We start from the raw sequence: 14471 nt of genomic DNA on the forward strand, positions 1-14471 counted from the left end.
AAGTATTCTCCTGTGCTCCTTTCTCTTCCTTTCCTGTCTGTATGATTGAATCCAGAGCCTCACAGAAGCTAGCCAAGTGGTTTGACCTTCTATACCCACAGGCTGCCTAGCAGTGCTTTATGGGAGGGATACAGGAAGGGAATAGATTAAAATCAGCCAAAGGAGGAGACATAGGGTAGAGTCATGGTAAAGTACCAAGCACAGCTTTCTCAGATTTTCTGCATATGGACTTAAGGCAGTATTATTTTCTTGGCATCATACATTATGGTATGCACAGAGTATTGTCGGTCACTGAAACTCACCCAGCCCTTGGTGTTCTTTTTTTTTTTTTTTTCCCTTGGTGTTCTTTTTATTGGAGTTCTGTCATGTATACATGATTAATTGCCCACATGGTCCATTTTATTTTTTATTTTTTATTTTTTTTAGTGGAACCGGGGATTAGAACTCAGGTCCTTGCGCTTGCCAGGGAAGCGCTTTTTCCACTGAGCCATCTCCCCGGCGGTCCATTTTGTTTTATCTTACTATTTTTTAATGTATTTGGTTGTTGCAGGGTCTCACTGAGTAGCTTGGACTTACAATGATCTTCCTGCTTTCATCTTCCCCAGTGCTGGGATTACAGGCCTGCACTGCTATGGCCAGACTCTAGCCGGCTCAGCCTGCCCTAGGGGCAGGGCTGATGCGACATCTGGTACCAAGGATTGAACCACAGTCCCTGAGTTTACCTCAGCTTGCCAAAACAGGCACTTTATTCTACTGAGCTATCTTGCCGGCCCCACACATGGTCCCTTTTTGTTTCTAGTCCTCAGTTCTTCAAAGATCTGTTGACACCAAGTGACTGAAACTCTTCCTCTGAATCATAGTGTGATTATCTGGCTCCTCTTCTGAGGCCTACCAATTGATTATCTCTCTGAAGACAAAGAACACCAGACCACATGTGAGCTGTGTTTTGATTCCTTTCTCTGGTATGCCAACTTTTAAACTTCTCAGTGTTTTATGTAATTGATTTTTAAAAATTAAGATAAAATCCACAAAACATGAAGGCCACCATTTTGAATAGTTGAGTAGATTTTATTTATTTATTTATTTTTTGTCCAAAATTTTTGTTTATTCTTTTTTTAATATTTATTTTTTATTGAGAAATAAATATGAATGAGACAGTTTCACAGCTGATTAATAGGACAGTTTTGATAGTCAATACACTGTATATTGTTATCTTCTTAATGGTTATCCATAGTACAAGAAGCAGACAGGATATTCTGTCCAAACACTCTTAGTACACCTCTTTCTTCTCATTGAATTAAGCGAAAGTAGCTGTAAATTTATCCTATTTTGTATATATAAATACAAAATGATCTTTCCTTTGTATCCTTTTATTTTATTTTTTAATTTTTTGTCCTGTCAGAGGTGAATAATCTATTGGCATCTAAATACTATAGGTGTTTGAATTCAACTAAACAATCTAACACTGTCTACCAGTCTATAATATTAGTGGGTTATCTTCAGAAGTTATTGACTTGAGCCTTTTACAGCTCATCATATTAATATGGATTTATTTTATATACCTCATTTTAAACTTTTCTGCTGGATGGTTAAGACCAAGATATAGCAAGACCTATATACCAAGAAATGTAACTTTTGTATCTGATAAGATCAGCCAAGTACTCTCAGGATTATCCTGCAGCCCTGTACCACCTTTTGTACATTCTTTTGTCAGTGTCTGACATGAGGATGAGTCACGGCCATTGCTTGACCAATTTGCTCTCTGTGAAAGCTTGAGAAAATGTTTTTTCTCTCCATGTGACTCTCCCCAGGCTCACTTTAGATCATCAAACACATTCCTCTGTGGTTCCATAGTCTTCTTGATCAGAAAAATTTGGAGCACAACTGAGTTACATGTTGTTACACTACAGGTTCTCCTATGTTCCGAGTCTTCACTGACCTTGAAAGGCTAGGGCCAAAATGTTGGCTAACCATGCAGCCCTTCCTTTTCTCCAATTTTGATATGCTAATTTAGGTTGTTAACCCTCCAGAAGAGAAGCTAATTATTAACCTGCAATATATGTAGTTCAGTAGATTTTAGTGTATTCCTTGAAATAGAAATCTTTTGCCTGTTACCTGTATCCCATTAACATACTTCCCACCCCCAATGCCACCAGTCCCATAGATCAACTTTCTGTCTGTGGCTGTGCTTACTTTGGACATTTCATAAAAAGGGAATATCATACATTATGTGGTCTTTTGTGATGGGCCTTTTCGCCTTAAAATGAGAGGTGTTCAAGTGTGGGGAAGTAGTTTTGCTGTCAGGACAACATTTAAAAGGCAGTACTATGAGCCAAGGGTTTAGCTCAGTGGTGGAGCACTTTCCTGTCAAGTATGAGGTCCTGAGGTCCTTGATTCCCACCTGGCACCCTCTCACAAAGAAAAAAAGGTAGCAGTGATATATGGTGGTAGAGTAGGTATCTCTTTTCAAAGATTAAATAGTTCCTGATAAGTCATAGGCTCTAGGAAAACATTTTTTTCACTTTGTGAAAGTATACTTTCACATTTGTTAAAAATGGAAGTTTGTATATTCAGTACAGAAGATGCAAAGATACTTTTCTGTATAAAAATTTTTAGTTTCAGAACATTCCAAATTAAAGCGGAAGTATGCAACCTCCCTTATGAATTGTGGTCCCTCACTACATGCTACTTTGAAATAAATCACAATCATCTTCTTGCTTGGATGTTAAAGGGTGTATATAATAAGTATGAACTCACTGGCTATTTGTGTGCAATTTGGACATTCTAGTTTAATATAAAAAATAGGACAACTGAACATATGCATTGTTTATATACATTGCTGACAGCATACATACTCTGAATAGCACATATACAAGTGTTTATTAATTGAAGCCATTCTTACTAATCCTTTACTGTTATCAACTTATTATTACTTTCCATAAGATGGATATGCAACATGTTTGTGGCTACCACTAATGTTTATAGATGTTTCTACAATGCTTAAGTAGGCTTCTTTCCTTCTAAACGTTCCTTTCAATGTAGCCATTGCCTTCTTGTGTTCTCCCCTCATTAGAACTTTTCTTAAACCTGTTTTGCTCATTTTGCTCTGTGTAAAATATTATTTCTCTAATGTAATTTTCAAATTTTGAGACAGGGTCTCGTTACATATTTTAGACTGGCTTTCAACTCACTGTGATCCTCCTGCCTCAGCCTCCCAAGTGCTGGGACTACAGGTGTGCACCATCACTCCCAGAATGTTTCTTTGTTGTACAGTATTGTTTTACTTATTTTATATGTGCTAATAGAGTTTTTAAGAAAGAGTGGCATTCAGTTTTATCTTTTTTTTAAAATTTTTTTTAAATTTATTTGTGTGTGTGTGTGTGTGTGTGTGTGTGGCCAGCTCAGCCCACCAGGGGGCGGGGCTGGCTGGCATGTGGTGCTGGGGGATTGAACCGCGGTCTCTGTGCTTTGCCAAGCTTGTTCCAAGTAGGTGCTTTAGACCACTGAGCCATCTCACCAGCCCTCAGTTTTATCTTTTATCTTACCTGTTGTTTTTGTTTTTTCATTTATGAATGCAATTAGAAAAATGAATTAGGAAAATTCTTTGAGCATGAGTTTTATCATCTATGATTTGAGCACACCCCTACGTCCTGCTTCCCTCACCTCTGGTCTCAATGATTGTAGGTCAGGCTGGCCCTGAATTCTCAGTAACCCAGGTAGTCTGGCCTTTGTTTCTTTACCTTAGTTTCCTGGTTGCTAGGTTTATAGTTATGTGGAACCACATCTGGCAAATTGTTCATTTTCTGAAATTAGATTGTTCGTAAGTGATCCCAGGGGACATGTTATGTAATTATTATTTTTGGTATGACATGAATTTGAATCTTTCATACTGTAAAGTTGGTATGGATAAGTTATGTTGTTAATGAGTGTCACCATCTGCCTAGCTTCTAAATTAGTGCCTTAGTTATTTTTCTCTTGTTGCTGAGATAAAATATCTGACACTTAAAGGAGGAAAGGTTTGGTTCATTTAGCTTATGATTTGTAGAGGATTCAGTCCATAATTGGTTGACTCCAAGACAGAGGGGTAACAGCAGTTCATGGCAGCAGAGGATAGCAGAGTAGCAAGGGAGAGCAAGACATGCCTCTTTGTCCGTCTTGTATACAGTCTACGGGGCTTAGGGTGATGCCAGTCCAACCAGTGGACTGATCCAGCAATCACTCATCCTTAATCCTAGTATTGAAATACCAACCTATCACACACTCTAGATTCAACCTGTGGGAAAGAAACCCCTCTAGGGGCCGGGGAGATAGCTTAGCCGTTTAAATGTCTGCCTTGCAAGCACAAGGACCCGGGTTGGGTTCCCAGTACTGCATGCTGCTGGCTGCCAGCCACCGAGACTGGGTGTGGTGGCACATGCCTGTAATCCCAGTACTGGAGAGGCTGAGATAGAAGAATCACTACAAGTCAAGCAGTGTAGCGAGACTCTGTAACAAATCAGTCTATCTATCTCTCTGTCGTAAAGAAAAACCCCATAAGGCTCTCAGGGGAACATCTAGATATAAACCATAGCATTCTTCCCCTTCCTCCCCCGGCCCAAGAATTATGCACATACCTTTATGCAAAAAACATTTAGCAGAAAGTTTATCTCCAAGAGTTGCAAAAGTCCTTACAGTTTCAGCATTGCTGAAAAGTTCAAGTCAAAAGTGTCCTCTGAGATTTAAAGCAAATTTTTAGCTGGGAGACCCTGCACACACGAAAAGGAAGTTAAACACTTCCTACATTCAATGACATAAAATAAAGATTTCCATTGCAAAAGGTGCATAAAGAGGAATACAAAGGAATGGGACCAAAGCAAGTCCAAAATCCAGCGGGCGAAAATAAAGTCCTGTAGTTCTATGTGCAGTATCTGAGGCAATCTGGGGCAAGATGTAAGCTCTGAAGGGCCTGGGTGACTCTGCCCTATAGTGCTTCTGTCTCCTATGCCTTCTGTCTTGGTCCCGCTGTGCTTCCTCCTTGTAATTTTCTTTAGACAATCCATGGTCCTGGTTTGTTAACGCTTCACACTCACATCTTCTCCTACTGTCCTCTTGGGCACATTGCTTGACCTCCCATGCTGCCTGATATCTAGTGGAATCCTTCTTACCTCACAGCTCTTCCATTCTGCATGTACCTAAAACTACCACCACATGAATGATGCCAAGGTCTGCTGCTAGCAGGAGCAGTAGCCAGGCTTCCCTGTCTCTTGGCTGTAAGGATAAGTGCCTGGATCACTGAGCACTCTGAATCTAATTCTGAGGAACAAATTCTTTTGCTGCCACCATTCTGGAGCATGCTTCTCTTCAGCTTTCTTTTCAAAGCAAAGTCTTTCACTTTTGCAGTTTTGAGGCTATAGAGGGTGGAGTCATGCTACTGCTTCTGATATTCTCAGACCATCTTTTTTATTTTCCTATTCTTAGTAGTCACAATCTTCTCTATCTTTGCAGTCCACAGTTTTATTGGAGTTTTCCTTTCCAGCCAAACTCAATGACATTTTAAGTCATTCAACTGGATGCTTTGCTTGTGATTGTCAGCATAAATCTCAACAAAAAAGCCCCCAGTAGTAGCCATGACACTGCCTGAATGTTCTGCTGCCTTGACATTTCTTCTGCCAGATCAGTTAGTCTGTCAGTCTTTGACAATGTCTGTGAACATGTGCAAAATGCAGACAAACTTTCCATGAAGCCATATTATACATTATCTGAAGTCCAGTAGCTATTACTGTCCTTCTCAGCAGAAATATTCTTAGCCTGGTCTTTACTAGCTTTCTAGTGTTCTGAGCTCTCTCCAGAATCTTACAAGCAGTAAAGTCTAAGGTCTACTTTTTCAGCTGACATCTCTAAGCCTCTCCAAACTCTACCCACAAGCCATTCCTAAAGGCTATTGGACCACTTGGTCAGGTACTGTAACAGCACCAACCCCACTCCTAGTACCAAATTCTGTTTTAGTTACATTTTTCTTGTTGCTGAGACAAAATATCTGACACCCGAAGTTAAAAAAGGAAAGGTTTATTTAGCTCAGTTTATAGTGGGTTCAATCCATAATAGGTTGGTTCCAAAGCAGACAGGTAACAGTTCATGACAGGGGAAGACAGAAAAGCAGTAAAGGAATAGTGACATTCTTCTTTCTGTCTCTTATAATGTGTCCAGTCTACTGAGATTAGGGCATTGTCAATCTAGTCAGTGGGCTGAGCTTATAATCACACACCCGTAATCTCAGCATTGCAGTATGAACCAATTACACATTCTAGATTCAGCCATCCAAAAATACCCATTGACTCCATGAGGCTTTGAGGTATATCTAGATACAAACTATAACAGTATTTTTCACCTCTGCAAGAAGTTAAGGATTATTTCTTAATGGAAAAATGCCAAAATAAATAGCAATCTAATTGTTACATAAAAATACAGACAAATTTGAAGGCAAGTGGATAACTTGCATATGCATTCCTTGCCAGTGAAATTTATCTTCTTACATCATATGCATGATTAACTATTCCAAAATGGCTAATCTCTTATCTCATTCTTTTTTTTCTCTGCCTTTCCATCAGTCACATTATTTCAGCTGTAGAATGTTGTAGCTCAAAAGATAATTTAAAAAGGTCTTAATTTAAATCTCTTATTGAAGACTAGAAACACAAGTTTACTGTTTCTGGAGTTTGTTCTTGCAGCAAATTTAGCATGTTTACATCCATAGTTCCCCTAATCTTTCTGACTAGAATGCTTGCTTTCTGATTTTTCAAATCAAAGTTAAATTATGTGCTGAAATATAATGGTATTGAATTGTTTTTTGTCTAGTCATTGCATGTGGAAAAATTTGAAATAAAAACCTTAGTGAAAGAGCCAGTACATTTTTAAATAATTGAGTGTTTAAGGGTTGGCGAGATAGCTCAGCAGACTATGGTTTAATCTCTTGCACCACATGCCGTGCCACAGAGTCCAGGTGTAGTGGCGCACACCTGTAATCCCAATCTGGGGAGGCTGAAAACAGGAGGATCACTATGAGTCTAAGCTGCATAGTGAGACCCTGCAACAACCAAATACATTGAAAAACAAAAATAAAAAGTTTTTTAAAAAGGTTATTAAAATTTTTTAAAAATAGATCTTTATGTATTACTGTTTTGTGGAGCTCAAAATGGTTACCTACTAGCTTTTTAAAAAATCTTCTGTTTTAGTCAAAGTATAGTAAGCTCCTTTCGAATTACATTTGTAAAGACTTTGAACACTTAAGGTATTGTCAGTCTAGTCAGTGGGCTGAGCCTGTAATCACCCACCTGTAATCTCAACATTGCAGGATGAATCAATTACACATTCTAGACTCAGCCATCTAAAAAAACTCTTTGACCCCATGAGGCTTTGGGGGGATAGCTAGACACAAACTATAACAGTATTTTCAATAATTATGTTAAATAATTAGACTGAATTATTGCCTCTGTGTCTGTTATCTGATTTGTACTAATACATTTATTATAATCTCTTACCTGTTATTTAATGTTATCTGTTTTAGCTCATCTACCAAAAAATAATCAGCATACTTCATCTTTCTCCCACCTCTCCTTATGCAAATAAATAGGTAGCAAAGGGAATAAATCAGCATTCTTACTGCCTTTTATCACAAATCATTATCACTACAGAGGAGATCACTTGGCACTTTGCCAAGCTGAATTGCTTTAAAGTGATTTCATTAAAAAGTTCAATTTAAGAAAGAACAGTATTTTAAAAATTAAATTGATGGGCCTGCTGTGCCAGCCCTGCCCCCAGGGCGCACTGAGCCGGCTATTGAGAGTGGGCGTGGTGGTGTGTACCTGTAATCCCAGGATTTGGGAGGCTATAAACAGGAGAATCACTATGAGTGTGATCTAGTAGTGAGACCCTAAACACCCTGTAGACCCTTCCCTAAAATACAGGAAAAAAAATTGATACCATACTTATTTAATGTTGTATTTGTGATCTGTTATTTTCTTTGTTTTTTAAAATATTTTTTTAATGTAGGACTTGCATTTTCTTATCTACTAGTTGCAGTCTGTTTTCAAGCCCACAGACCTGGTAGGGATGTTGAAAAGGATTAATATTGAAAATGAAAATGGAAAATGGAACAAACAGACAAACAAAAAACCAAAATAACTTGGATATTGACAAAAAGTTTATTGTTATTTACATGCACAGTGAGTTATATAGTAGATCAAAAGAAGCTAACAAACTTTAGAGTACATAGCTAATGATTTTATGATGGCTCCTTGAAATTGAAATGCATGGGAAGAACATTAAAAAGTGGAAGTACTCATTGTATCCCTATTTAACTTACACCTGTTTTTTTGAGTGGTATAGATTTGAGATGAATTTAATTATGTGTTTATAAAATTGTTTTAATTACTTTATAATTTTAAAGAAGAAATTAATATATAGTAAAGTGGGAGGTGGTGGTACTAATTTGAGAACTTGCAATTATTGCTGGGAGGGTAATGGACAGCTTATTTTTTGGCCTTATTGTTTTGTAAAGAGAAATTAAAAACTTTTTTTTTCTTCTTCCTTTCATTTTCTTGGGGTGCATTCCAACTCCAGAAGGTAAGAAGTATTATTTTATTCTAAAGAAGTACATAACGTAAAGTACACTTTCCTAAGTTTAATTGAACTTACTTTTGGATGCATGGTTTTTAATTCTATAAAACTAACCCAGAAACTAAGGAATAGTATTACTGTTTTTGTGAATATTTCCTCTTTAAATCTGCTTTTATATTTCTTGCAGTTTTATAATCCTTATTTGATCATAATCTTAGAAGCTCAATCTACTTTATCTTAGAATCATCATTTGACTCACTAGCATTGGAATACCTACTCTTCTGGAAGTTACTAATGAAAATATGTAAGAGATTATAAATGTGTATATGAATATTTGCTGTTTGACTTTAGGATTGAAAGTATTTATTTATTCTATGAATGGTATAGAGAAAATAGTGATGTGCTTCATAGAAATGACCCTTATTTAAAACAAGAACAGAATATGTTACATTCATAGTCTGATCCTCTACTAAATTGGCTTTTTGTCTGTGTTGGAATAGTATTTTAGATTGTTCTCTATTGTAGCAATTTCCATGTCATATATACTTACTTCTTTCTTCATGAGACTTGAGAGAAGGAACCATAGCTAAGTGTATTTCACTTGATATGTATGACCTATATGGCTTATAGTTAGAGAAAAGTCTTTGTAACTTTGTTTAAATTTGTGTAAGTTCATTTCTATGCACCTAGTTTTGTACAGCAGTCATGAAAATCTATTTAGAGTCTTACAAAGTATAATTACAATATTAAAAGCTAGATATTTTTCTTTTTTTGCTGTATGCACACGTGTGTATTCATTCATTCATTACTTGAGGGGGTTATTTAGGGGCCAGTAGTTAGGAACCAACTATCAGTAACATAAGTAAAATGAGATTTACTAGAGCAATGTGAAGATTCTCACTGGTATAAAGGAAGGAAACAGGTTTTGAAATTAAGGAAAGAAAGGCTGCTTTAGAGATGAGGCAGACTAAAACTAATGGCTAGTATCATCCAAGCATTCTAGCTCAGATGAATTACTCTGACAACTTTGCAAAAATTTTATTAATTTATTGTTTTAAGTTCTTGACTGCATTGTTAAAACTCAAAGAAGAATCTTGGTGGGCCTAAACTGTTAATGTAGGGTACGTAAAGCAAGATTAAATGTTTTTTTCCAAAAGTTGAGGGAATGGATGTTAGCTGCACAAAAATAACATATATGTACTATATTATTCATGGTAGAAAATTAGAGTACAGGGCTGGGGACATAGCTCAGGGCTCAGTGGTCTAAGTACCTGCCTGACAAGTGCAAATTCCCGGGTTTGATCACCAGTACTACCCTGGAATCCTGGGCATGGTGGCGCATGCCTGTAATCCCAGCACTGGGGAGGCTGACACAGGAGGAACACTGTGAGTCCGAACTGTGTAGTGAGACCCTGTATCAATCAATAAATATATTTTTTTTTAATTTTTTTTTTATTTTAACATTTATTGTGTGTGTGTGTGTGTGTGTGTGTGTGTGGCCAGCTCAGCCCACCAGGGGGCGCGGCTGGCTGGCATGTGGTGCTGGGGGATCGAACCGCGGTCCCTGTGCTTTGCCAAGCTTGTTCCAAGTAGGTGCTTTAGACCACTGAGCCATCTCTCCAGCCCCCCAATAAATATTTTTTAAAAAAATAAAGAGTATAACAGAAAAAAATTCAAAACACCACTGATTAGATTCTTCCATTTGTAATGTTATACAAAGCTATGGTGCAGTATTAGAACCAGAGTATTGCTTTAGATACATTTTACCAGGTTTAACTGGTACTTGACTGAGGGAGTGGAACTTATAGATGGATATATGAACTTACCATATGTATAGGTTTATATATGTACCACCATAATCAAGAATACAGAGCAGTGGGCCAGAGATATGGCTTAGTGGCACAGCACCTGCCTGATGAGGTCATGAGTTAAATTTCTGTACCCCTATCTCCCCCAAACAAAAGAAAAAAAAGATTTGTTTCAACAAATATGTTCCCCTTGTGCTTTTATTGCTACACCTACTTTTCTGCTACCTTCTCCTTTCTCCCTGATAATAATCTCTCCCACATCTCTATAATTTGTCATTCTAAGGATGAATTTACATTATTAATGCAGCCATATAGTTTATGTCCATGTGAAGTTAAACTCCTCACCTCCTCCAAGTCTTAATTCTCCTGGGATTCCTCAGAGTTGTCTGTGTCAGTAGTTTGTTCCTTTTTGTTACTGTTCTCCTAGGACTTTGATGAACTGTACTTATTTTTTTTTTCATGTTTTTATTAAAACCTCCGGCATCCAGAAGCTTCTGGATGCTTCTCTGACAAAGAGGCAAGCAACAGGAATTTGAAAAATTATATTAAGGTCCTGAGTCCAGTTTACAACTCTAGAATAAGTTTTCTCCTGGAAGCAGTGTTACTTTTGTCCCCTTTCATGATCAACCACATAGAGAAAAAAGCAAGCCATAAAGCTGTCTTCCTGTTAGAGGAAGAATACTATACAGAGGCTGGAAGGCAATATTCAGCAACACTCACATATTTGTTTGCTTATCTATGCTTAGCTTTTTTTAAACATATTTAGAATAGTAGATACTTATATTTATCAATTTAAGAGTAATATTTCCTCCAAGTTCTGAAATATACATAAATGACCTCAAAATATTGTACTCATCACCCATCTTTCTGGTCAGAACTCAAAAGTTAAGACTTCCCTGCATACTTCTGAGTACGTAAACATAAGCAATAAAAAAAATCTGAACTAAGACAAATTGTGAAAAAAAAATCAACTAAATCGAGTATAGAACTGGATTTTATGTGTCTGTGAAAGGCAGCTCCAGCACAGCAGTCCAAACTGTGGGCCATGCTTTCCTCTCACAGGTCAAATGCAGGGAACTTGGCTTTGGGGGTCATGAACAGGTCCGCCAGGAAGTATATTGTTCCCGCCATTCCTTCGAAGAGGGAGAAAGGGGTATCCGGGGTCCTGCACCCGTGCTCTCCGAAGTCTTAAGCACCATTCAGCAAATTTACAGGCCCTGTACAGGTACTTCCTGTCCTGCATAAGGTTGTAGAGCGACAGGAAGGTATAGGCATTCCCGGCAGTGCTGTGGCACAGCCCATAGCCCTTCTTCAGCAAGTCATACTGCCAGATCACGTTGGCACACTGGTAGGCATCACTGAGGTACTGCTCCTCTCGGAACACCTTACAGGCCTGGGTAAGCATGTAGATTACCCCAGGGGCACTGTGGCACCAGTGCACAAGGAGATCTCGATTATCTTCAAGACGGAGGGTAATTGCCAGAAGGGAATTTCAGCTGGCAGACAAAGTCTACACTGGGCTTGACCAAACTACTTAACTTTGCTTGGCTCACTTGAAGGCTGGGCTGCATCAGGTAGTAATAAATTCCTGCCAGGCCGTGAGCAGCCCCTACGAAATATTCCTGGTACCATTCATACATCAGTGGAGACTTTGAAGTGAAGTTTCTCTTTCTAGCTAGATTTTCTCCAGAGGTTAAAACTTTCACAAATCTGCTGAATATGGCTTTGAGGAATCTTTTCCATTCCATGGGAATGGAAAAAAGAAGAGCATAGATATAGCCAATTTGTCCAGACAGCATTTCATTCGGAGCATAGGGATCGATCTTATTTAAGTGAATCAGCCTGTCCAGCCCGTGTAAGCAGTGCCATCGCGAGGGTCTGCTGACGTCAGGCCTCTCTCCATCTGCTGAAGGAGCTCTCGAATCCTATTGGTGTAGCGTTCTAAGAACTCAGGAGTCAGCCTCCCTGCAGTCAAAGTAGCCTTCGGCCAGGGACTTGTTATAGTCGGCGTGGCCTAAGGGTTCGGGAAGGCCCTTTGAGCCATGACGCTGGAAGCCAACCTCCGCGCAAAGGCAGCCAGGGCCCGGGATGCCCAGAAAGGAATGGGCCCGTCCCCAAGCCTGCGTCCCCAAGCCCGCAAGGCAAAGCCAGGAAGCCTTTTGCCCTGTACTTATTTTAAATAGGGACATCCATATTGTTTACATTTGTTAGGTAGCACAGATAAAGTATCTAAAAACATTTGGGCAACCATATTTTTCTAGAGTTCCTTCCCCTTTTGGTCCTGGGACTTGAACTCAGGACCTTGTGAATGCCGGGTGGGCACTGTACAACTTAGTCGTATTTTTTTTTTTTTTTTTTTTTTTTTTCGGAACCAGGGATTGAACTCAGATCCTTGAGTTTGCCGGTCAAGCGCTTATCCTACTGAGCCATGTCTCCGACCCCAAGGAATGTGTTTCTACCTATAGTTGTAATGTAGACACAGTGATTTCTTGAAGGGCCCATTCCTATCTAACTGCCTATAATTTTTTTAACAGTTGTCTGTAATATTTTCTTTTCTGAAGAAATACCCTTCCCAACAGTTCAAGGGCAAAGGGTGAAGATTGTTTTGGCTAGTTTTGGCTGAAGGGAGTTGTAGTTGTGATGTGTAGTGTGAGATGCTCTACTGTCTCAGGGTCCTTGATAGATGCCAGTTTTTTTTTTTTTTTTTATATATAGGAGATTAAACTCAGGATCCTGTGCTTGCCAGGCAGACGCTTCTGCCGCTGAGCTATCATCTCCCTGGCCCAGATGGATAGCTTTTTAAGTCTGGAGGAGAAAAGGCCAAAGGAACAGTTAAATACATGCATAAGCCAATTCACAAGATCAACAAGCTAACCAAAATTTTATAATTAATATAGCTAACAAAAATGTTCAGCCTCCCACAAAGAAGGTAAGGAGAAAGTCTTTTAAACTCTGACATGGCATTGACATGTCATTTTATATTTTGAACAGCCATCAAGATATTAGCAGAGGTGCTTGTGCCACTGAGCTATATCCTCAGGCCATGTTTAGTTTTAAAGAATCTTCTAAACTTTTTCAGAGTAAATATACCATTTCACTTTTCTACCAGCAATATATTTACTTGAAATGAATTTCTTAAAAACTGAAAATAGCTTAGGGATTTTTAAAACTTCCAATTCTGACAATTCTAGCCTTTTATTTGCAACATTTATGTTTCAAATTATGACTGATTACTTTTTAAAAATTTTTTAAAATGTATTTAATACAGGGTCTATAGGGTCTCACTACACAGATCACACTCCAAGTGATCCTTCTGTTTTCAGCCTCCCAAGTGCTGGGATTACAGGCGCATGCCACCATGCCCAGTCTCGATCTCCATGTCAGCACGCTCCGGGGTCAGGGCTTGCATGGCATACCAGTGATTGAACCCCAGCCTCTTCATCTGCCTAAGCAGGCACTTTCATCCTCTGAGCTCAATTGAAAGTTCATTCAGCACTGTGGAAATGGTGTAGTATGTCTTTCAGGCCTTCCTGATTTTAGTTTCAGAATCTACTATTTAATACATGGATGATTAAGTAAATAATGTAAGGGAAATGTAACTGTTAACCTGCTTGATATCTGATACACCAAGTTTGTGTTTCCCAAAATAGAAGAATGAATTTTAAGGAATAATGGAGGTTAAGAGTTAAAAAGAAAGAAAGAAAAATTTATTGAAGGGGAGAGAGAGAAAGATCCCACTTCTCAGGGGAAGCTTTATAGAGCAGAATCATGAGGTGGGTTTATGGTGGCACAAAACTTTGATCAGCTAATAAGATTATAAGTATAGTCACGTAGGTAACATTGATCAAATGGGAAAGCAAGTCCTGCAGCAAGTGTGTATGGAAAGAACAAGGACCTTTCATGGAAGGGATGGGTCAAGGACTCTTCCTAGTTTCCTACCCAGGTGATTGATGTTAAGACTATCACTCATTGTTGATCTCTAGGGGAAGTAGGTATGTGTAGTCATTTTATCTTTTGTCTTGAAGTCTGGCCTTTAAGGAATGTCTTTCTTTCTTTCTTTCTTTCTTT

General features: G+C 38.5%; 1 protein-coding gene and 1 pseudogene across 6 annotated transcripts in view; one reads left to right on the forward strand and one right to left on the reverse strand.

Annotated features, from left to right (window-relative positions):
* The window catches only part of Asxl2 (additional sex combs like 2, transcriptional regulator), a 152346-nt gene that overhangs the window by 55587 nt on the left and 82288 nt on the right, over window positions 1-14471 (forward strand). The window lies entirely within an intron of this gene.
* The window catches only part of LOC105741655, a 19279-nt pseudogene continuing 16259 nt past the window's right edge, over window positions 11452-14471 (reverse strand).

Source organism: Octodon degus, unplaced genomic scaffold (assembly GCF_000260255.1).
Source record: "Octodon degus isolate 3935 unplaced genomic scaffold, OctDeg1.0 scaffold00019, whole genome shotgun sequence".
NCBI lineage: Eukaryota > Metazoa > Chordata > Mammalia > Rodentia > Octodontidae > Octodon > Octodon degus.